General features: G+C 48.8%; 1 protein-coding gene across 5 annotated transcripts in view; it reads right to left on the reverse strand.

Moving 5' to 3' along the window:
- The window catches only part of SPOP (speckle type BTB/POZ protein), a 302309-nt gene that overhangs the window by 231981 nt on the left and 45475 nt on the right, over positions 1-24853 (reverse strand). For 4 of the 5 annotated variants that reach the window (XM_030221291.1, XM_030221294.1, XM_030221293.1 and 1 more), the window contains exon 2: positions 21275-21385. The exons of the other annotated variant lie outside the window; for it this stretch is intronic. The gene's annotated coding sequence lies outside the window, so the exon portion shown is untranslated. The remainder of the gene's footprint in view (positions 1-21274; positions 21386-24853) is intronic. 5 annotated transcript variants of the gene reach the window in all.

The raw sequence follows: 24853 nt of genomic DNA on the forward strand, positions 1-24853 counted from the left end.
CTCCAAGGTACTCTTTACCAGCCAATCGTCAAGATAGGGGAACACATGGACTCCCAGTCTGCGTAGTGACGCTGCGACTATGAAAGTATCAGGATGTGAGTATATGCATCCTTCAAGTCCAAGAGAACATAACCAATCGTCCTTCTGAATCAGGGGGAGAAGGGTGTCAAGGGAAACCATCCTGAACATTTCTCGAGCTAAGAATTTGTTTAGGGCCCTCAAAGATCTAGGATGAGACGCATCCTGTCTTTTTCTGCACAAGGAAGTACCTGGAACAGAATCCTTGCCCTTCCTACCCTGGTGGAACAGGTTCGACTACAGGCCTTCAGAAGGGCGGAGAATTCCTCTGCAAGTACCTGCCTGTGCTGAATGAATGAGCTCTCAGTGGGCAATTTGAAGGTTTGGGTTGCCAGTTGAGGGTGTATCCAAAATGGACTATTTGTTGGTCGGTTATAAGAGGCCACCTTTGGTGAAATAATTTTAGCCTCCCACCGACCGGCAAGTCGTCCGGGATGGACACTTTGATTGCAACTATGCTCTGCTGGACCTAGTCAAAAGCTCATCCCTGGCTTTGACTGGGGAGCACTAGGGGCCTTAGGCATACGCTGTCTAAGTGAATGAGAACACCTAGAATAGTAGCGACTGCTCCATGGCTTGCCAACCTCCTAGATAAGGAGGCAGAATGTTACAAGTCAAACACGCAGCCATGAGAGTCTGCGCACTCCTATACTTTGGGCAGAGATCCTGAATGCCACATCAAAAGTGTCTTAAGTGCCCCTGGCCAAGAACTTGCGACACGCCTTCTGCTGCTTGACCAACTGGCGAAAAGGCTAGGTCTACTCCGGGGGGAGCGTGTCGACCAAGTCTGACAGCTGTCTCACTGAGTTTCGCAAGTGAATGCTCGTGAAGAGCTGGTAAGACTGAATACAGATTAGTATTGAAGCCTGATACATCTTCCTTCCAAAAGAGTCCAGGGTTCTTTCTAGCTTCTCTGTCTCTGCCTTGGCTCCCCGAGGCATAGTCCGATACTCATGGCTCTTTTGAAAGCGGGTTCCACCACTAAGGAACCATGAGGCAACTGAGGCCTTACAAACCTAGTGGATCCGATGCTGGGTGTCAATCTTCTTGGGCACCAGAGGAGCAGTCACAGGAGATGTGTAATCCAGGACCTCGAGCATCTTGGCCCTGGGCTCATCCTCAACCTATAAAGGAATTGGAATGGCATCAGCCAGTTCCTTGACAAAAGACAGAAAAGAAAGGCTCTTCGCGGAGAGACCGTCTCCTTTCAGGTGGTGGGGAGAGCTCAGAGAGGATCCCATATGGCTCATCTGAGGAAATGTATCTGGGATCCTCCTCCGATTCCCATGAGCACTCCTCCTCAGTGTCAGATAGAATCTCCCTACGAGATGTCCAAGACCAAACCTGCCTCTAATGCCGAGGAACCCTGTCCTCAAAAGCAGTGTCGAGAGCCAGCTCCCGCCTCGACTCCAGCAAAGCTTCATCCACCGACATCAAGGAGGTACCGGCTTGGGTGGCAGTCGATACCAGGTCTGTAAGCCAGGCAGGGCTGCGGCGGGAGATATGGCAGGTGCAAGCACCCCCAATACCAATGCACATCGCTGCATAAGGCCATCTAGCAGCTCAGGAAACAAGGCCCAGATACGCTCATCGAGGACTGACATCGGGGAAAAGCTGGGGTGCTGGCTGGGGCTCAGGTTGCAGAACCGCTGGGGCCAACACGGGAGCAGGATCTCGACTGCTTGGAGAGAGTCACATTGGCATCTCCTGTATGGAGGGAGAGCGGTCCTCCCGGCGCCAATGCTTCTCGGGTGCTGAATCCTTCTTCGCCCCAGAGCTCCCGGCACCATGTAATGAGGGTGACCAATGATGATGCTTCTTGGCCTTTGCCCCAAGAACGTCACCCAGGTTCCTCGGTGCCAACGAGGACGACATCGAATCCTCACATCGTCACAGGGTCGGTCTGACAATGGACAGTCCCGGGGGGCCATCACAACAGGAGGCCTCGAGATAGCTGGAGACCCACTTGATGCCTCACTGCTCCCAGTGTCTACAGGTCTAGAAGCAGCCATGATTACCGATGCTGGTACGATGGTCAACATCAATCAACGTCTCCGACATCAATGCCGAGGACCTGGCTTCAAAAATGTTCTCTCATTGAGAATCTCGGGAAACCTGGGTCCTCTTCTTCATACAAAGATAGTTGGGCACAAGACAATGGAGACACCAAGAATGGGTGTCCTTCCCTGAGATGGTCTGGTTGCACCAGGTACAGCGCTTGAAGTCACTGGAAGTCTTCGTGGACATGGAGAAGAAAACCTCGCCAGCCAAATCAAACAACTCAATGGTGCCTGAAAAATGGGCCAAAAGCACACAACAAAAGAAGGGAAGACCCCGACCAGACCTAAAAAAAACGGCCAAAAATTGGCAAAGGCAAGGTTTAACAAAGAAAACCCAGAAAAAAAAATAGCCGAAGGCACTCAAAAAAAAGCTCTTTCAGATCCGGACGTGTGAGGAGAGCGATTAAATCGCAGCTGCTTCTCACGTGGAAAGAAAAGAACTAAGGGGGCCGCGTTCACGTGAAAGTGGGAAGGCACTCGCGCATGGCAGTGGAGTGTGGCTCGCGCTTCACAAAGCTCTACCCACTTGTGAGAATATGCAAACCTGCTTGTCCTCGGAGAACAACCCCAGGTCCTGTGGTTCCGAAATCAGGGCGTTGAGATCCCATCATCAATATCTTTGTCCAATGGTCAAAGCTTTACAGTCGAGTCTGAAACGAGAGTACTAGGAATCTTGCTTAATTCTTCATTCACCTGCTCTTCCCATATTAACCAGCTATGGAAGAAAACACTATTCAAAATGAGACAGCTACATCTAGTCAGATGATTCTTCAATCAAAAAGCCTTTGCACTACTAGTCCAAAAGTTAGTCTAATGGTTTACTGTAATGTTGCATTTTTTGGTAGAGTGTTAATATCAGAAAAAAAAACTGCAAATCATACAGAATACAGCTGCTTGACTAATATACAGATTGAATAGATATACTATTTCAACTCATCTTAACAAACTGCACTGGCTTCCCATAGCAGAAAGAATCGGGTTCAAAGCTGCTTGTTTAGTTTTTCAAATCTTACAGGGTTTCACCTCTGAACTGCTAAGACCACTTCGCTACGTTTGGTCCAGTCTAACAGATTGAAAGAACAACTGATGATGATAGCGTCACCATTTCAAAATACAATTCGAAATCAGAAGATTTTTCAGCTCTCTATTCCCTGTACTTAGGAGTTAAAATATGGAACTCATACCTATTGCCATCAGAACAGAAAACAGCTATTTTAGCTTCAGGAAGAGGCTAAAAATCTCTCTCTTTCCAAAGACTGCTTCATAACAATCCACTGACCTACCTCCTAATATCATCCATTACCCTTTCCTATAATGTTTTGGTCTCATACATTACACCAAGGTCTCTAATTGCTCTCATACCTCACACTAACATTATCGGCTTTTGTCTCATCTAGAATGTAAACTGCACTGAACCCTAGAAAGGAGCTATCAGGGTATACAAGAATTGATTTGATTTCCTCGGCTTATCCCTAGGAAAAGTATCCACAAATCTGAAATACTGTGCACAATGTTCAGTGCATGCTCCATGGAATGATGGAAGGATATTATACGGGAAAGGAGAACAACATTATGAACACTCTTCTCGAAAGACTTAAATATCCTAGCCTCCCCTTGCAGGAGGCAGCAAGAAGCAAGTCTTGGAACTCTTGGCTCTTTTGGAGAATGATTCAACTATCATGAAATGGTGAGGAAGCTGCAGTTTTTTTGAATCCTGGACCTTCTGGACTCTGTACATAGATCAAACATCTATTAATGAGACATGGGGTGGGGGGAGGGTCTCCCACTGTCACAGCTCCTTGGGGAGGGGGTGAGTAATTGGAGCAGTTCTTAAGTAGGGGTTCCTATATTCTCAAAGTCAAATGGCAGTGCAGAGAAGGGTCCTGAAATCTGAGACAAGTTTAATGAAACTTTCTAGGGGATGCAGAGTTTCACTAATCTGTAAAAGAGTACACAGGAACCAAAAAGGTTAAGAACCCCTAAACCATGTTCCTGCCCTGGGCTCTTCCTCTGCCTAAATGAAATGGGACGGCTTAAGACATATACACATAAATCAATGAAAGAAATCCTCTGGTGGGGAAGGATCTGAAGGTAGACCAGTGGACCTCTCCTCCAAGAAACTCTCAGCTCCTCCTTAGAATCCCATGAGCGTTCTTACTCGGACTCATAGAAGACAAGTGTCAGAGAAGCCTGAGTTTCTGCCCGTTTCACATTTACTGAAAGCCATGGTCAAGCATCCATCATTACCAAACACCAAGGATCCCCTCTATGAAGTTTCCTCCCTGATGTACTGGAAATAGACACTGAAGCAACTAACGTCAGCTCCAAGCCTCCTCCATGCTCCGTGTTGAAGTGTATGTTTCAGAAACAGCATGGAGAAATTAGGTCTTACCTCATTAATTTTCTTTCCATTAGTCTTTCCTGCTATTCCAGAACTCGTGGGAATAATTGTGTCCATCAACCAGCAGGTAGAGATACAGAAATTAAGCCTGAGCTAATTCCCCATGATTCAATGGGGAAACATGCTAGAATATGCAAGCCTCTGCTCGATGCCCTGCACTGTGCTCCCTCAGCACCAATGAGAACTAGATGAAATCCTTTTCTTTGTGCTGGAATCTGACAAATGTAAGCTAGAGTGGTCTAACAGGAGGATAAGAAATACTGAAAGTTTCCAGACTGCACCAGCCCTTATACCAGTGATGTCACTGGAAGAGAGTTGAGTTCCCCTACCTCTATCTGCTGGGCTGGTCTAGCTTTAAAACAACTATCCTATATAATAATTTGCACCTCCATCTGGATGCCTGGGTTCGTAACAGTTCCCACTGGTCCGCCCTGGGGATGACGTCACAGGCCAGACCAATGGGAAGTGACGAGGGGAGGGAAGCTAGCACCAGCCACCGGAGGTGCGTACAGAATCGGGCCCCCGAGTTCCTTGATCCCCTACCTCCCTCCTTCCACTCCCGTCCGAGTTCCACGGCCCCCCTCTCCTGCGAGTTCCACCAGCCTCCTACCTCCCTCCCTCCTTCAGCTGTCGTCCAAGTTCCACGCCACCCCCTCTCCTCTGAATCCACCGCCCCGCGCCTCCCTCCCTCCTCTCCTGTGGCCTCCGAGTGCAAGCAGGACTTGTGCGGCAGCCCTCCCCTTCGTAAGTGCCGGCTGTTCTTTCTTTAAAACATTTTACTCTGGTCCGCCGGCAACAGTGAAAATGGAGGCACGGCACGGCGCTTCGACTGCCTTCACTTCTGTTTCAGCTGTGCCTCTGGTACCGCCCTTCCGCAAACAGGAAATGAGGGCGGGACCAGAGGCACAGCTGAAACAGAAGCGAAAGCAAAGGCAGTCTGAAGCGCCGTGCCTGCTCAACTTCACTGTTGCCGCGGACCAGGAGGTAAAATGTTTTACAGAACAGCCGGCACTTACGAATGGGAGGGGCAGCCACACACGTCCTGCTTCCACAGGGAGGCCACAGACAGAGACGGAGGGAGGCACGGGGTTGTGGAACTCGGACGGACAGTGGGTGCATGGAACTCTGAGGGTAGTGGACAAGAGGGGGGGAGGGGGAAGGATGTCCTGGAACTGAAGGGGAGGAGGGGCCTGTAACTCGAAGGGGAGGGGGGTCCTGGAACTCGGAGGACAGGGAGGGGTGCCGGTTGGGGGGCTGGAACTCGGAGGAGAGAGGGAGGGAGGGAGGGGGCCCTGGAACCTTGCTAGCACCCGTTTCATTTCTGTTGGAAACGGACCCCCTCTTTTACTAGTACTTATATATTTCCCACAAACTAACCATAGCCTCTGAAAATGCTTATTCTTGCTTGTGGAAATATATGAGTTGCATGGATCCCAATGACACAGTCCTCCGCTGGTTTTATATTATACTGATTCATACTATTTATCACAATAAAGTTTACTATAAAAATACACATTATCCAGTTCTGATCTTAGAAAAATGCAAAACCTTGGGAAGCTCAAAAAAAAAAAAAAAAGCACGTGAGAGAGCACACAGGAACAACAAATTACAGGAAATGACTTACAGCATCTCAGGAAAAGTTGTAATATATGGACAGAAACAAGCAACAGGACAGCCACCAAGATAACATCAAGGTATGATGCAAAGAAGCCAGCACCCAAGGAAACCTACCTGATAATTTTCTTTTGTTTAGTCACAGCAGATGAATCCAGAGACTTGTGGGTTTATGTCCATCTACCAGCAGGTGGAGATAAAGAACACTGAAGTGTGCCACATATAGGATGGTATGCTCCTTGGTCAATCAGTATGTCTCATAACAAATCAGAAAGCAAATTATAGAGCTCAGCACTTCTCCCTCACAGAATCGAATATCAATGAGGTAACAATCAGCGCTCTATGCACCTAAAACTGCAACAGAACTCTGACAGAGAAAAACATGCCAAGGTGGGTCTCTGGATTATCACTGTAACTAAAGGAAATAAAATTTATCAAGTAAGGCATAATTTTCCTTCCTTGTCCATAGCAGCAGGTAAATCTAGAGACATGTGGGATGTAGCAAAGCAGTCCTCAAACAGAAGAGAATCAGCCACACCACAGAGAGCACCAAGGCCCCAAAGGATGCTTCCGACCACACTGAATCATCCAAATGACAAGGCTTATAAAAAATATGCAAACAGGACCATGTTGCTGCTCTGCAGATTTCATGAAAAGAGTACACCCAAGTTGTTGCCCAGGATGTCACAACAGCTCTGGTTGACAAAGCCCTGAGAGAAGCTGATGGCTGCTTGCCATAAGAATATAAGCAGAAGCAATGGATTCTTTAATGTAGTGGTTATCAAACCTGATCCGGAGGCAAACCCAGCCAGTCAGGTTTTCAGGATTTCCACAATGAATATTCATGAGATTTGCATACAAATCTCTCATGAATATTCATTGTGGATAGTAGAAAGAAGAGCAGACCAACTTGATGAACTTAAACAACATTTATTCAATGCAGATATTTAAAAACTACAAACAACTGTTCTCTAACCGCCCAACATGACCATGTTTCGACCTCTCAAGGGATGCATCAAGGGCTTAACACAAACCAGCAGGAGCTAGTCAGTTTTCCCTATCTGGTTGGCACTATCAAGAATCTCTGTCAACCATTGTTTTCTGGATTCGTTCCTTTGATCAGAAGTCGATCTACGGTCCTCCTCTATTCGGCGTCCACTACTCCAACAAAGGTCAGGCCATAATCCACTGTAGTACTCCAACAAGTCAGTCCACTTCTGCTGGAGACTGTTGCCAGATGAATAGACTGACCTTTTGTTGGAGAACTACAGTGGATAGTGGACTGAACTTTTGTTGGAGTAATGGATGCCAAATAAAGCAGGAGCGTAGACTGACTTCTTAGCAGAGAAGCGAAGCCGTAAGATAACTGTAGACAGACTCTTGACAGTGTTGACCCGACAAGAAAACACTGAATAGATTCCGTTGATTTACGTTTAAGACCCTGACACAGCCCTTGAGAGAGCGAAACATAGGCATGTTAGAGAACAGTTGTTTGTAGTTCATAAAACATCTGCGTTGAATACATTTTGTTTTACTTCATCATATTGGCCTGCTCTCTTCTGCTGTTCTGGATCTTGCAGATATCTGCCTGTGTGTTTTTTGGGATATTCATTGTGGATATCCTGAAAACCTGACTGACTGGCTGAGGGTGCCTCCTGGACCAGGTTTCGGAACCACTGCTTTAATCCAACAAGCACTGGTTGGCTTAGATGCTGCAGCCCACCAATTTCGACCCACCCAGAGCACAAAAATTCATTAGTAGTTTGCAGGTACTAAATGAGCACCCAGCGTACGTCAAGCAAATTTAAGAAGTCAAATCCTTCCCAAATCCTCCTTCATGAAGGATGGAAGAAACAAAGGTTGGTTCAGGTGGAAGAAAGGAAGAGTACCTGAGGAAGCAGAGAAGAAACAGTCCAAATGATGATACCCGCCTCAGCAAAGCTTAAAAAGGGATATCGACAAGACAGTACTTGTAAGTCAAAAATCTGCTGAGCAGATGTTATAGCCACCAGAAAAAACAACTTCAAGGTAAGGTCTTTACGTGTAACCTTCCGAAGTGGTTCAAATGGTGCCCTCTGAAGAGAGCATAGGACCAAATTAAGATACCATTCAGTATCAAGGATGGAGACGTGGAGGCTTGACTCAATCAACCCCCTTCAGAAAAACAATATCAGGATGTGCGGTCAGAAAATAAATTTTGAAGCCGACCACAGTAACAAGCCAGGGCTGCCCCTTCTCAAAGACTTCCTGCAAGAGAGCTAAATGTGAGGCAGGGTCACCTGAAAGGAAGACACCACCCTCGCTGAATGCCAAGCCCTCAAAGAGTCTCCAAACTCTAACCTACATCGAAGAGGTAGACCTCTTCCTTGACTGCAGCAAAGTGGTAATGATAGTATCAGAGTAACCTACCTTCCTCAACTTTGACTTTTCAAAAAGAGGATGGATCCTCCATTTGGATCAGGCCTTGAACCAAAAGATTCTGAAGCAGTGGAAGGCAAAAAGGGGTGTCCACCAAAGATGAACCAAATTTGCATACCAAGGTCTTCGGGGCCAATCCAGGGCAACGAGACGTACCAGGCCTAAATGAAGGAGGATTCCGTGAAGGACTCTCCTTATAATAGCCCAAGGAAAAACACAGAAAAGATCTCTCGGCCATAGCTAAAGAAGAACGTCGATGCCCTCAGAACCCCTACTCTTCTTCTGTTAAAGAATCTGGGAACCTTGGCATTGTGTCAGGATGCCATGAGATTTAGAACTGGAGTGCCCCACTCCCTCGTTATCAAGTTGAAAACTTCCATGGAGAGCTCTCATTCTTCCAGATCCAGGGAGCTCCTGCTCAAAAAAACCACCTGGACATTGAGAGATCTCACAAAGTGAGCTGCAGAAATCTGGAGCAAGTGTGTTTCTGCCCAGGACAGCAGGAGGTGAGACTCCGCCAGCTAAGCACTGTCATAAGATTATCCGAAAGAATCCGCACTGGCTTGTCCCTTAGAAAGCACTGGAATACCAGAAGTACCTTGCGGACTGCCTGGAGTTTCAGACAAATGATAGGACAAATTGACTCCATTTCATTCCAGAGGCCCAGGGGCACTGTGACCAAGACAATGGGCTCCCCAGCCTGAAAAGTTAACACCAGTCACTACCACCATCCAAGACAGGGAGGACAAAGCCCCCCCCCCCCCCCCCCCCCGACAGATTGGCTGGATTGCAACCACCTCAAAATGCTAGTGGTTTTCACCTGCCAAATACAGGGAAGGTGGAGTTGATAGCCTGAGATAGGGGAGGCCAACAGGTCACCAAGAACTGCTGAAGAGTGCACATGTGAGAGCACTGAGCCAAGGAGCCATAGCAATCATTGCCGCCATGGAGCCCAGAACTTGAACATAATCTCATGTTTTCGAAGTCTCCAACAACCAGATGGATCCAATTTTGAATTCTCATTCTGTCCAAGATCTGTCAGGAACACTTCCCCCCTACGACTGGTCAAATCCCAAATACTCCAGAGATAGTGTGGGAATCGAATGGCTCTTGGAGAAATTGATTACCCAACACAGCAACTAAGAAGGGTCACTCTGGAGCGTCACCTGATTACTCTCATGAATGGAAGATGGCCCTGATCAGTCAGTCATCCAGATAGGGATGGAGTGTGTATACCTACCTTCCGTCCTCAGAAATGCTGCTACCACCACGATGGCTTTGGAGAAGGTCAGAGAGCTGTATAAAGTCCGAGCAGAATCGCTCAGAACTGAAAATGCTTCCCTAGAATCACTGATGTGGAGGCCAATGTAAATACGAAAAGTACAGCTCGAGATTCCCGGGAGGCCAGAAATTCTCCCTCCTCAAAGCCGCCATTACCAATCGGAGGGTTTCCATGCAAAAATGGTTGACATGCTTGAGATTGAGCACCTGGTGATAAAAGCCTGCTTTCTTTGGAACAACAAAGTAAATGGAATAGAAGCCCTGACCCTGCCTGTGGAAAGGAAATGAATAACCGCTCCTATCCTCCTTGCAGAGACCCGAAGAGGGAGGCAGACTACCACTGATTTGCGCAACGGCTTTGCACGGCGATTCCAAGAAATAAATCTGTGACAGGAGAGAAAGAAGAACTCTACATTTGTAACCTTCTCTTGTAATGTCGAAGACCCACTGGTCTGAAGTAATCTTGGTCCACTCCTTATAAATCGGGCAAGACGCCCCCTATGATCTCTGACGAAGAATAAACTGGAACCCCATCATTGTGAAGGATGAGAGGCAGGGGAGGATCTCGCAGACTGAGCCAGCATTGACTTTTCCGAACAAAAGGGTTGTTCGGACTGGTATCTCGGCCTCTGGAAGGAACCAAAGGAACCGGGCTTGTACCACTTGGAGTCCTTAAGACGAGAGCGGCCTGACCGAAAGGAGCTTCAAGGTTTGTCCTCAGGCAAACAGCGAGACTTAGAATTCCCCCAAATCCTCGACACAGCCCCGATGCACAAAGCTTACTGTGCTGTCAATGTTTGCTTTAAACTAATTGTAGCCAGTCTAAAGCAAACAATCTCCACTGAATAATGCACAAAGGGTTTTTTCTATGGCTCTAACGTGTGCCGTTAGCAGTCACCAAGAACCCTATACAAACGTATAACAAACAAGCTCATTAATATTCTTATGAGCATTCCGTGTGATGCACAGCTTCAGAGCGACCGTAAAATCCGATCTAGATTTTACGGTTGCTCTATAGCTGTCGGAGAAGAAGGAAACAGGCAGCTGCAAAGGCTGCCTGTTTGTGATCTCTACCCTCTCCTCTCCCAGGACCCCTGAACCAAAAATCCCTGGTGGTCCACTGGACTGCCTCCTAACCCTCCCAATCCCTCCCCACCCCCCACCCCCAAAAATCTCTTAAAAATTCCATGGTGGTTCAATGGACCCGGACACCCCTCATGCAAAAGAACTCTTGTGGTCCAGTGGACCGCCTCGATACTCCCCCCCCCCCTTACTATAACCATCACTCCCAGGTGGTCTAGTGACCTCCCATGATCTTAGACCCGCAGGAGGCAGAAGGGCAGAATTGTGGCGCCCAGCACCAGCCCAGTGCACCACAGGATGCACCGGACAGAGGCATTTTGGAAGGGTGCATCCAGAGGCATTGCTCCTGCCCTCCTGCAGATCTTATGTGGGTGTGTGGGGAGGGGGGTTGGGAGGCAGTTCACCAAGAAATTTTAAGAGATCCTGGGGGGGGGGGGGGGGGGGTCCACTGACCATAAGGATTTGTGCAAGCTGTCAAATGCATTTGACAGATTTCAGTGGCAAACAGCTATTGATACACGAAAGGGGATCCGTGCATCTCATTTACATGCGATCCCCTTCTACATTGGTAACTGTTTGCAACCTGGTAATTTTTCCAGCGGCACCAATATTTACTGGGTGCTGCTGTGCATCTCACCCACAGTTTCCAAATCCTCCCACCAAAAAGCTTCCCCTAAAAGAAAAGCTTCATAAGGTGCTGCCTGAAAGCAGCATTTTCCCCACAACAAGCATCTAGAAGCAACGGCCAAGGCTATTTGTTTGGCCGAAGCTCTGATAAGATCATACAAATAGTTAGCCAGATAGACTAACCCCATCTCCTTATCCATAGCAGGAAACTCAAAAGGAGCCTGTGGCTCAGAAACAGAGCAGGCATCTGCCACTTACTGGCCCAGCTAAGGCACGCTCTAGCTGCATAAGAACTGCAAACGGCTGCCTAGAGAGAGCTATAACTTCAAAGGGCAGCTTAACAGAGAATTCCAACTTCCTATCTTAGACATCTTTAGAGCTATGCCATCTTCCACCAAAAGGGTAGTCCTTTCAGTCAATGCGGCCACCAGGGTATCCGCCTTAGAGCATCCAACTTCTCCAGCTCCTCCTGAGAAACATTGTTCTGAATCAAGAGTGGCCCATTGCACAGATATAAACTCCTTCATAGCCCCATGGACCAGAAAGGATTTTGGAGGCTTCTTTGTGCTGGCCATTTTAGAATTAGATGAAGACAGTGTTGAGAGTCCAGAGATAAAATATTCAGCACTTGCAGGGCACTAGTGCTGAAAGAGTGCAGTTCATCTTTATGAAATACACAGAGAGCTCAGGGATCACCTGCCTCATCCTGCAAAATGTCCCCTTCCTCCAGTTCCTCAGGTAAATAGAAGGCACAGAAGCTGCAGAAACACCCCCCTTCACAGGGGGCAGGAGAAAAAGGGAAGACCAATTCTGGAAAGCCTTCTGGAAAGGATCTGAAATCTGTTGCCGCCAGCTACAGCACACCCTAGCAGCTTACAAGCTGCAGATTGCCACTTCCAGTGAGAGAGAACTTATGAAATATCAGCAGAAGGCTGTGTTGAAATCACCCATTGAGACTAAGCTGTCTTGAAGGGAACCACAGAGATGGGGTCCAACGCAGAGAAGGAACCCCTGAAGGAATACAGTGCTCCACGGAATCAGGCCCATGGGGGAATATCCAAGAAAGAGGATCCTTGTGCCCATACAAACCTAGTCCCATATCCCTGGACCAAAGCAGTGGAATGGAAACAGTTCTATATTTATTTTATTATTAATCAAATGAAGGAACATTCAGAACGCTGAACCCGATAAAACTAACCAAAACAAAACTGCAGACAGTAAATCCAGTGGGGGGGGGGGGCCCTCTGGATTGATCTGTTGGGACTAATGGAAAGGAAAATCATGTAAGAATCATTTTTCCTTCCATAAAGTCCCACAGATAATCCAGAGACTTGCGGGATGTACCCAAGCATTCCTCAAGTAGGGCGGACTCCCCAACCTAGCAGAAAATCACTGACGAGCCAAAACACTGTATCTGCTGAGCTGCCACATCCAACCCGATAATGATGAGTGAATCTATAGACCGAAGCCCATGTAGCGACTCTGCAAATATCTTCCAGAGAAACCAACATGGGACTCTGCATAGGAGGAAGGCTGAGCTCGCGTAGATGAGCACAAACGTGCGCAGGGGCTTGCTTGCCCAATGCCACGTACGCCGAAGTGATGGCAATCCCACACCCAATGGGCTATGGTGGCCTTGGAAGCCATATGACCCTTCTACTGCCTCCAAAAAGGATGAAGAGATGGTCAGAAAGACCAAATTCATTTGGCACCTCCAAATACTAAGAAGAGCCCGTCATGTCGAGGCAGCGCCCGGAATTGCTTGGGGTAATCTCACTGGCAAAAAGCCGGCAAATGCAGGGACTGCCCCAAGTGGAAACGAGAAACCACCTTGGGCAAAAAACGAAGGAACTGTCATAATCGATACCCCCGCCTCCATAAATGCAGGAACGGGTCTCTGCAAGAAAGAGCCTGCAACTCTGAAATTCTCCGAACCGAAGTAATGGCAACTAGGAAAATCGCCTTCAAGGTGAGATCCTTAACCATAATCCCCGATAAGGGCTCGAAAGGACGACGCTGAAGCGCTTTGAGAACTAGATTAAAGGTTCCAGGATGGCAGAACTGCACGAGGACGCAACCGATTTACGTCCCTCAAGAAACAAACCACATTCAGGTGGGAGGCAATGGATGCCCCCTGAAGCCAGCCTCTAAAGCACGCCAGAGCTGCCACCTGCACCTTAATAGAACTCAACGAGACAGATTTCTGTACACCCTCCTGAAGAAACGCGAGGATAACCGATACTGAAGCCAAAGCCGCTGACAATCCAGAACTCGCACACCACGAATCGAAGGTACACCACACCCCTAGCATAAGCTATCGAGGTGGAATCTTTTCCTACCCTGCAGCATCGTAGCGATAACCGCGTACGGATACCCTTTCCTTTTCAACCGCCCTTTCAAGGGCCAGGCCGTAAGAACAAAGGGGGAGGGATCCTCCATCATGATTGGTCCCTGCAGCAGGAGACTGTCCTGTGCCAGTAGCCAGAGAGGACAATCGAACAGGAGCCTGACCATATCTGCGTACCAGGGACGTCTGGGCCAATCCGAGGCCACCAGAATCACTCAACCGGGATGACTGGCAATGCGAGTCAGTAACCTGCCCACCATTGGCCACGGGGGAAAGGCATAGAACAGGCCCCTGGGCCAAGGTTGAAGAAGAGCCCAGATGTCTCTCCCCTGCTGAAGAAACGAGGAACCTTCGCATTGAATGCGGTGGCCATTAAGTCCATCACCAGCATCCCCCAACGGGGGCCAGAAGGGAGAGTATCCACTCCCCTGGCTCCAACTGGTGGCGACTGAGAAAGTCCGCTTGCACATTCTGTGACCCTGCTATATGAGCCGCCATCAAGAGAGAGATGAGTCTCTGCCCAACGGCAGATCAGAGCCACCTCACGCACTACTGGTGCACTCTTGGTGCCCCCCTGACGGTTCACATAGGCGATCGCCATCGCATTGTCCGAGAGACCTCGATCTAGGCAACTGCAGAGACAGAAACTCCCGAAGGGCCAGACAAACCGCGATTGATGGACCATGACGCCTCCGTCAAGGTCCAAATGGCCTGGGCCGTCTGTTGAGGCAATGAGCCCCCCAGGCAGACAGCAACGCATCTGTGGTCACGATCTTCCATTCCGGGGTTGCCAGAGGAATGCCTGACAGCAGATTCTTTTGAATGAACCACCAGTGCATGATTGTGTGCAGACGGGCCGAATATGGCACCCGAACCTCGTAATAGCAGAGACCAATGGCTCAGAAGGTGCCACTGCAGGGGGGGCATGTGAGCTCTGGCCCAAGGTGGAGGCCCACGGAACCTAGAACTTGTACATAGTCCCAAGCCTGCAAATTCGGAGTTTAGAACAGAGCTCGCAACTGACCTTGTAACTGTTGTGCTCAAGCTGAAGAGAAACTATCCTTGTTTGGGTATTGAAGCACACTCCCAAGTATTCCAGTGTCTGGGAAGGCGTTAGGCTGCACTTTGGAAGCTGATCACCCAACCAAGCGATTGAAGCAAGCCGACCACTCTGCCGGTTGCCCGCCGACTCTCCTCAAAAGACAACGTCCGCACAAGCCACTCATCTAGATAAGGACGGACCTGAATCCCTTCCTTCCTGAGATAGGCCGCCACTACGACGAGGACCTTGGAAAAGGTCTGAGGTGCTGTGGCTAGGCCGAAGGGCATCGCTTTGAATTGAAATGACGACAGAGCACTGCAAAGCAAAGAAAACGCCTGTGGGGAGGCCAAATTGGAATGTGTAAATAGGCCTCTGAGATCGAGAGACGTCAAAACTCCCCTGGCTGTACCGCTGCGATCACTGAGCAGAGTGTTTCCATGCGGAAATGCCAAACCCATAAGGACCTGTTGACGCACTTGAGATCTAGGACAGGTCGCCAAGAACCGCCCTTTTTTGGCACCACAAAATAAATGGAGTATCGACCGCACCCTCTTTCTGCAGGGGGTACAGGCTGGGCGGCACCCAGTCGTTGTAAGTTGAGGAGGGTGTGATGAACCGCCCGCACCTTGGCGGGAGATTTGCAAGGAGATTCCAGAACACCTTGGGGGGAGATTTGCCAGGAGATTCCAGAACAAAGAGTCTACTATAGGACAAGCCAATTCTAACTTGTAGCCGTCTCTGATTTTTTTTTGTTTTTGTTACATTTGTACCCCACGCTTTCCCACTCATGGCAGGCAATGGAGGGTTAACTGACTTGCCCAGAGTCACAAGGAGCTGCCTGTGCCGGGAATCGAACTCAGTTCCTCGGTTCCCCAGGACCAAAGTCCACCACCCTAACCACTAGGCCACCCATCCGTCGGATGTTACCCTGGTCCACTCCGCCAGGAATAGGGACAGCCTGCCCCCAATAACCAGCTGGAGATGGACCAGGGCCCCATCATTGGGCGGATCTGGCTGCGGGCTGGTTTCTGTTACTGGAGAGGAAGGCCCGCCTGTCACCTTGAAAGGGCTGAGGCCTCTGAGAAAACCTTGCTCTCTGAAAGGAGGTCCCACAACCTGGGAGGTAACGCCAGGTATCCCTAAACCTAGGTCTAGGTCACGCCGGTCACACAGACTTGGACCTGTACTCCGGGAGGCACTGGCCCTTGGAGTCACCAAGGTCCTTCACAATCTGTTCTAGGTCTGTTCCAAACAAAAGCTTTCCCCTAAAAGGAAGCTTTCCTAGCCAGCCCAATGCCGCAACCAAAGCTAACGACGTGCAGTGACCGCTAGGGAAACCTCCTTCGCCAAAGCCCTCAAAAGTTCATAAAGGAGATCTGCAAGGAAGGCTAAACCAGACTCTAAGGCCGGCAAAATAGCCACGAGTTCCTCCGGAGAGGAGGCTTTTCTGTACCCACAATAAGCATGCCTGCGCCGCATAACAGCCACAAACTGAGGCTTTCAGGGAAAGGGCAGCCACTTCAAAGGACAGCTTTAGTCTCTTACGATCCTGAGGGTCCTTCAGCGCCCTGCCACCCTCCACAGGGAGAGTGTTTTTTTTAGTGACCGCTGTGATTAAGGAATGCATCAATAAAACAAAATCCAGGGAAAAAGGAACCGAAAGGGACTTCCCTGCTCCCTCTAAATCGCTTCCATCCATCAGAGCCTGTGCCACAGAAGCGCGCTGTGCCTCCTGTCAACTGCCACGTGTGGAGCAGGTCACACCTGAAAGGAGAAAATGGTGCTCGCCAACGCACGATGCACTAACTGCTCCGAGGAACCGCCGAAACTATCCCCTGCGCTTCCGATTCACCGGACGCCTGAGGGGAACCCCTGTCGTGCTGAGCACCCCGCTACAGGATGACAGCAGGACTCACACTCCCCTGACGCTGCTCTCTGGCCCCCACACCACAAGCAGCGCTTAGCCGCCTCAGAAGGCACTGACATGCTTCACAAACGCCTGCCCCAAAATTGACTCAGCAGTTCGTCTAGCTTCTCCGTATAATTAAATAAAACAAAGGCTCTTAAAGGGACGCTTCCCTTTTTTTTTTTGTTTCAGGAGAGAAAGGAAACACCCGGATCAGGCCAACAGCCCCGGGCGATGGAGGAAAGGTAGGGGAGACTGGGAGGGACCTGGCACCACCAGGTGTGCACCACAAAGCTGCAAACAGCCACTCAACCCTGTCTGTGCTAAACTAGGCCCAAAGGACACCAGTAGCCAGATCAAACCAGAGCTACACAAAGGATGTCCCTCCACCTGTTAGATAGAGAATACCGAGGTTTACATATAGCAAACTTTGGAGGTTCTCTCTATCTCCACCTACTGGAATACCGAGGTTACATATAGCAAACCTTGGGAGGGTTCTCTCTATCTCCACCTACTGGAATACCGAGGTTTACATATAGCAAACCTTGGAGGTTCTCTCTATCTCCACCTACTGGAATACCGAGGTTTCATATAGCAAACCTTGGAGGTTCTCTCTATCATCCACCTACTGGAATACCGAGGTTTACATATAGCAACCTTGGAGGTTCTCTCTATCCTCCACCTACTGGTAGAGGGACACAACCCACAAGTCTCTGGATTGATCTTTGGGACGCTATGGAACTGCTAAATCGCAAGCAAAATTGGGCCCAGGGGAGCGCTGGCACTTCAGCATTGCCATGTGGCATGGTAATAAGGATGGCGCCAAGAGGCGAGCATGCATACAAGAAAACAGTTGCCCTGTGCCCGCCAAAACGAGCTGGGAAGGAGCACACTGCTCCACGAGTTGGGCTGTACAGTGGATCTCCGACAAGGGTAACAATAGCAGCCCAGTCACTCCCACACCGGCGCAGATGACTATCACCCCCTCGGGAATCGCTGTCACATGCCAAGTTGGTCCTCACACCCCTCAGCTAGTACTGCAAACCGGCAATGACCTCACCATGCTGGGCAAATCAGACTGAGGGAGTTGTTTCTTTACAGTGCTCAAACGGCATTTTTTTTTTTAAAGGCAGGAGAGGACACCGGAGCAAAAGAAACCTCAGACTCTTTTTAAAGTCAGGAGAGTGAGAACCACAATCCCCAGTCAGACAGAGAGGAGGGGGTGATGGTGGAAGGAGGGAGGGAGGGACCTGGCAGCACCAGGTGTGAACCCAAGTCCCAGGACTGGGACACCTCAGACCCCAGAACCTCAACTAAATTCAGGGGACCAGGCCAGGAGCCAATCAATCCATAGATATAGTCATCCACCTGCTAGATAGAGAGAATACTGGGTAAGGTGGCTGCACATGACCTATCTCCACCTGCTGGTAAAGGGACATAACCCACAAATCTCTGGATTGATCTGTGGGACACTATGAAAACAGGAGACCTTTTCATAAGATATGCTCGATGCATAAGTAAACCAAACTGGGGAGAAGAAAGGCCTCCTGTGAAGAAGCTGCAACCATAGGAGGAAAAAAAAAAAAAGAGACAGAGAGAGAGAGACAGAGAGAGAGAACTAGACCCTAAAGGAGGAACAGGACCCTGCCCATGTCCTAAACAGCATCCCCCAGATTAACAGCAGATGGCCATGGTTGCTAGCACAGACGCAGAAGGGGTGGGAGAGAGATGTTCAAAGACCCTGCTGCATGAGAATCTAACGGCCCCACTGCTTCCCGCGACAAAGCCAATGCATCTTGAGCCCAAAAACAACTCGCACACTGCCCAGATGCTGCTCTCCTCTTTCTACAGTGGGAGCAGTGCTTACCAGCCTCCACCACCATGGGAATATGGAAAATAATGCAGCTGCAAAGTCAAATTAACAGGTAATTAAAATTTAAAGCAGTACACACATAAAAGAACTCATCCCTCTTGCTGGTTTCTCTGCCCAGGCTGTGCAGTTAACGCTGACAGGAGTGCAGAAGCAGCCCCCCCTCCTAAAAGAGCTGCAGCAGCAGTTTTAGTTCTCCTATTTCTCCCCTCAGCAATGCTGAGGCACTTTCCTCCTGGTTTAAGTCCTCTGAGGAAGGAGAAGTGAAGGACTGGCAGAAGAAGGGGGGTGGGGACTGGCAGGAGAAAGGGAGGGGGGGGTCCTGGCACCACCAAGGGTAACCCTAAATCAGGCACCAAGCAGCCTAAACATCCCCAAGCTCAACTGAACCAGGGGAACCCAGAACAGGAACAATAGCTGAAAATGAGACCAGGAGCTTGCAAGAGCCCATCCTCTGCCTGCTGGAGAAAGAACATACTGATTGACTAAGGAGCATACTGTCCTATGCACAGTGCTTTTTTTGTGCCGGTACGCACCAGTACAGCGTACCGGCACCATTTTTTCCGACCTTCCGTTCTGCCCCCTGGAAATACTACTACTACTACTACTTGACATTTCTAAAGCGCTACTAGGGTTACGCAGCACTGTACAATTTAACATAGAAGGACAGTCCCTGCTCAAAGGAGCTTACAATCTAAAGGACAAATGTACAGTCAGTCAAATAGGGGCAGTCTAGATTTCCTGAAAGGTATAAAGGTTAGGTACCGAAAGCAACATTGAAGAGGTGGGCTTTGAGCAAGGATTTGAAGATGGGTAGGGAGGGGGCTTGGCGTATGGGCTCAGGGAGTTTATTCCAAGCATACGGTGAGGTGAGGCAGAATGAGCGGAGCCTGGAGTGGTGGAGAAGGGTACTGAGAGGAGGGATTTGTCCTGTGAGCAGAGGTTACTGGCGGGAACGTAAGGGGAAATGAGAGTAGAGAGGTAATGAGGGGCTGCAGACTGAGTGCATTTGTAGGTAAGAAGGAGAAGCTTGAACTGTATGCGGTATCTGATTGGAAGCCAGTGAAATGACCTGAAAAGATTGGTGATATGAGTATATCGGTTTCAGGCGAATATAAGACGTGCAGCAGAGTTCTGAACAGATTGAAGGGGGATAGATGGCTATGTGGGAGGCCAGTAAGGAGGAGGTTGCAGTAGTCAGGCGAGAGGTAATGAGAGCGTGGACGAGAGTACGGGTGGTGTGCTGAGAGAGGAAAGGGCGAATTTTGCTGATGTTAAAGAGAAAGAGAAATCTACTTACCCTAAGTCGCAGCGGCGAACCGGCAGCAGTGAAAGCTGCAAACAGCAGGTTCACCTCCGTCCTTCGCTTCCCTGCCCTCTCAGCGTCCCGCCTTCCTCAGATGTCATTTCCTTTCCACGAAGGCGGGACGCTGAGGGCAGGGGAAGCGCAGGACGGAGGCGAGCCTGCCTACTTGCTGCTTTCACTGCCGCCACCTGCCGGTTCTCCGCTGCAACTTCGGGTAAACAGAGAGTGGACTGGAAGAGAGCCTAAGTCCACTGTAAGCCTTGTACCTGGCGAGCAAAGACGACTGGCAGAGCGCTGACCCAGGTGAGGAGCAGGGCTGCTCCTCGGCAGCCACATTCCCTTCTTCTTAAACTTCAAGTTTTCGTAACTTTTAGGGGAAAGCGTGAGTAGTTAAGTGCTTTTAGACAAGGTAAAGCGCAGGTTTTGTGCTTTGCCTGCGTTGTGTAGCTTCAGCAAGGTGGCGCGAGGCAGGAATATAAACTGTATTTTAAGGTTCTTGAGAACTGATCGTGTACTAAAAGTGCAGTGTGTTAACTCACTAATTAGTTTGCCTTTCTAGATGGCTCTTTGGAGTTCCTTGATCCTGTGAATGACTGCTTGATTTACTGCTACCATTGACCTGAGGTTGTAATGGGTTGCAATTGTGGATGACAATTAATGTGAACAGGCAAATTAGCACAAAATGAAAACATGAAATGATTGTGTGTGTGCGTATTTATTTCAGAACCTAGGTGGAACACACCATTCTTTTTTTTCACCTGTTGCTGTAGTGTTTGCTGTTTTTAGCTTGATATCGAATGTGCCTTGGTCATTCATTCCACTGTCTCTCTCAACTCGAGTTTACCTGATTTTCAAATAACACTGTGTATATACCTGCCATTCTGCTAGTGGGTGGGGACTGGGGGGGGGGGGGGGGGGGAGGATGAGGGAATAGCTATCAATGCGCCATGGTTGGTAAAAGGCCTAACATGGGTGTGGCTATCATAAGGGCAGAGCCATAGGTAGGGCCCCCACCCATAATGAGTACCGGTACCTTTTTTCATACAAAAAAAGCAATGCCTATGCAGCACACTTCAGTTGCTGGTAGATGGACATAACCCACAAGTCTCTGGATTCATCTGCTGATAAACTTGAACTGAAGTCTCCAAGGCTGAACTGTCACACAAGCAACATTTACCGTACATTGCAAAGAACAAAAACAAACAATCTGTTACATTCTGATGGTATTAAAAACATCTTACCAGAATTTCAGTTTCAGTACCGCAAAATGCTAGTCACTGCAGAACTTCAAAGCTTTGAAAACGCACCCTGTTCTCACTGAGCACCAACAAAAGACACGCTCGAAGATTCACCTGTAAAGTGCCACAAGTAAAATCAGACTCCAGAGCTCTAAGATTGTCAGCTCCACCTGTCCTTAAGAGGACACCATGTGAGGTGCACACACACATACACACTTAGGGGATGTAAACAGAATGAGAACACACTCAAATTGTTTCTTAATTTAACCATTCATCTCTGTCCATTCTCTCATTCTATACATTGTCCACTGCAATCTTCCTGCATGCCCCAAGCATTTGTTCTAACCTATGAAACCATGAAGATGAACTACCAGCATTGCATATGTGACTTCAGTTGCTCGTTAATTCCTAGTTGCAAGTAAATATGACACTAGTTTAGGCCAAAGCCTCTCTTACAAATCAGGCCCAGATTAGCAGCATGCTGAGCACCAGGCAAACATACATTTGTGTGGACAGGAGTAGAAGCTTAAATGGTAATTTTCTAAACACTTTTTTGTTCACATATAAAAGTATACATATGTAAAATGCCACTTAAAAAATTTCCCCTCCTAACCCTCACCCCATGTAAAGGTACATACAATAGTAAGAAAGCATGTACTTTTACACAAATTGTGTCTAGGTGTGTTAAGAGGTGGAGCTTGGGTACAGCTGCAGTTTATAGACACACTTTACAATACGATGTATGCAGCTTTTCTAGGCCAAATTTATAAAAAACACACAAAAAAACCGCCCAAGTGTCTTTATAAAATAGCCTAGATTTCATGAGGAGTGGGCCAGGAATTACTTCAGTGTAGAGATAGCTTAATAGTTGTTGCAACCAGCTGAGAGTGAGCACAGAGCTCTAGAGGTGCCGCTTCACGACCCGCTGCAGCTTGCTATCTGTAGTGCACAATGGTGCAACAGCCATATTCTGCTACGCCATCTGGCTCTTGTTCTCGGCTGCACTTATTAGCTCCAGTGTGCTGCAGTTCTAGTGCACAGTCACACCAGCCAATTCTTGACCCTCTCTGTAAGAAGTTAGCACTGGCTTAGGCATCAGACTACTGATGTGGTTTCCAAGTCACATTTGTAAACCTGCCTTTTGGAAGTAATCCACTACAACGAGCCACCTGGCTGCTGGTATAATGAGCTCAGTTTCAACTCCAGGTCTAACTGTGCCTGCTGCATCTCCCAATGATGGAGTCTCATTTCACTCCTTGGGCAGGACTCCTCTACAGTTTTCTGGAGGAGTGACCAAGATTGCCTCAGCTCAATGTGTCTTAGTTTCTCTATCGCACGGTTACAACCTGGACTTCACTACAGATTTTCTTGGAGTCTACATGCAAGCTCAAACGCTAAAATCAGACAGTTCTTGTACCTTGCCAACGTGTCTGCCTTTAGGCACAATCAAGTCTGTCCCCAGTTGCAATTGGGGGAAGGCAAAATTAGGTTCTTACCTTGGTAATTTTCTTTCCTTTAGTCATAGCAGATGAATCCATTACGAGTGTGTTGTGTCCATCAACCAGCAGGGGGAGATAGAGAGCACTGAAAAACCATAGTGCCTCATGGCCAGCTAGCTTCATCTGCATCTTCAGTATTTGAAGCTTCCAAAGCAGTGTGACACCGCCACATATAACAACATGAACTTTCCTCACAGCGGATGAACGCCCCAGAACAGGAGCAACAATTCAAAGGAGGGACGAACTCAACCTCCTGTAACAGAACAGAAATCCTGAAGACGGTTTTCCAACTTCTCCCAATGAGGGAACATATCTACAGGAAAAACTGAACATAAAACCAAGATCAATCACATAAAGAATCACTGAGGGAGGGCTCATGGATTCATCTGCTATGACTAAAGGAAAGAAAATTACCAAGGTAAGAACCTAATTTTCCCTTCCTTGTCATCAAGCAGATGATCCATTACGAGTGGGATGTAACAAAGCAATCCCAAGATAGGGTGGGAACAAGCCATACCACGCACCAGTACTTGTTCTCCAAAATGCGCGTCTCTCCTGGCAGCCACATCCAGCCTGTAATGTCGGGCAAAAAGAGAGTTTAGAAGCTCAAGTAGCTGCACTACATATCTCTTGAAGAGAGAGTGCTCCAGTTTCAGTCCAAGACGAGGAAATCGCTCTTATGGAATGTGCCTTAAAGGCTTCAGGCGGAGGCCGGCCAGACAGCAGATATGCTGAAAAAATAGCTTCCTTGAGCCAAAGGGCTATAGTGGCTTTAGACGCTGGAGACCCTCTGCGCGGACCTGATAACAGAACAAAAAGATGATCAGAGGCCCAAAAGGCATTTGACATGCGCAGATACTGCAACACAGCCCTTCGCACATCTAGGAGGTGCAATTGCCCAAAGGATTCTGGACACTCCTCTTCAGAAAATGAGGGCAGGAAAATAGGTTGGTTTAGGTGAAATGCTGAAACCACCTTAGGCATGAAGGACGGCACAGTACGTACCATAACTCCGGACTCTGAGAATTGCAGAAATAGGTCTCGACAGGACAGCGCCTGGAGCTCAGACATCCGTCTCGCCGATGCAATGGACACCAAAAAGACCATCTTTAGGGTCACATCCTTCTCCGAAGCTCGCCTAAGCGGCTCAAAGGGCGAACACTGAAGGGCCTTTAAAACTAACCCCAGGTTCCAGGCCGGGCATGGAGCTCTCACGGGAGGACAGAGCCGAAGCACCCCTCTGAGAAACCGTGCCACATCCGGACAAGCAGCCAGAGAGAGGCCAGCGACCTTCCCTCGAAAACATGCTAAGGCTGCCACTTGAACACGCAGGGAATTATAGGCAAGGCCTTTTTGTAAACCATCCTGCAAAAAGTCAAGTATCGGCAAGACAGAAGTCCGAATGGGTGTGATTGCTTTAGAAGCACACCAAGCCTCAAATTGGCGCCAAATCCTGGCATAAGCCACGGAAGTGGAACGCTTGCGGGCCTGTAGGAGAGTGGAAATGACTTTACTGGAATAACCCTTGTCTCTCAATTGCGCCCTCTCAATAGCCATGCCGTAAGACCAAAGCGGCAGGCGTCCTGCATGGTTACAGGTCCCTGTGACAACAGATTCGGTTCCAGAGGTAACGGCAGGGAAGCCTCCACCAGCATCCGCCGGAGGTCCGCATACCACGGCCTCCTGGGCCAATCCGGAGCGATGAGAACCACCTCTCCTTGGTGTAGCCAAATCTGCAGGAGTACTCGCCCTATCAAGGGCCACGGAGGTAACACATACAGGAGGCCCTGAGGCCAGGGTTGAGCCAAGGCATTCAACCCCGCCGAGCGAGGATCTGTCTGTCTGCTGTAAAAGCACGGAACTTTGGCATTTGCGCTTGAGGCCATAAGATCCGCTACGGGCGTCCCCCATTTGGCACAGATCTGCAGGAATACTTTGTCTGCAAGTTCCCACTCCGCTGGGTCGATTTGATTCCTGCTTAGATAATCGGCTTGCACGTTGCTCTGACCTGAAATGTGAGCTGCTGACAGGAACTGCAGATGTAGCTGGGCCCAGTGGCATATCTGAGCGGCCTCTGCGACCA

The sequence above is a fragment of the Microcaecilia unicolor genome, chromosome 12 (assembly GCF_901765095.1).
Source record: "Microcaecilia unicolor chromosome 12, aMicUni1.1, whole genome shotgun sequence".
NCBI lineage: Eukaryota > Metazoa > Chordata > Amphibia > Gymnophiona > Siphonopidae > Microcaecilia > Microcaecilia unicolor.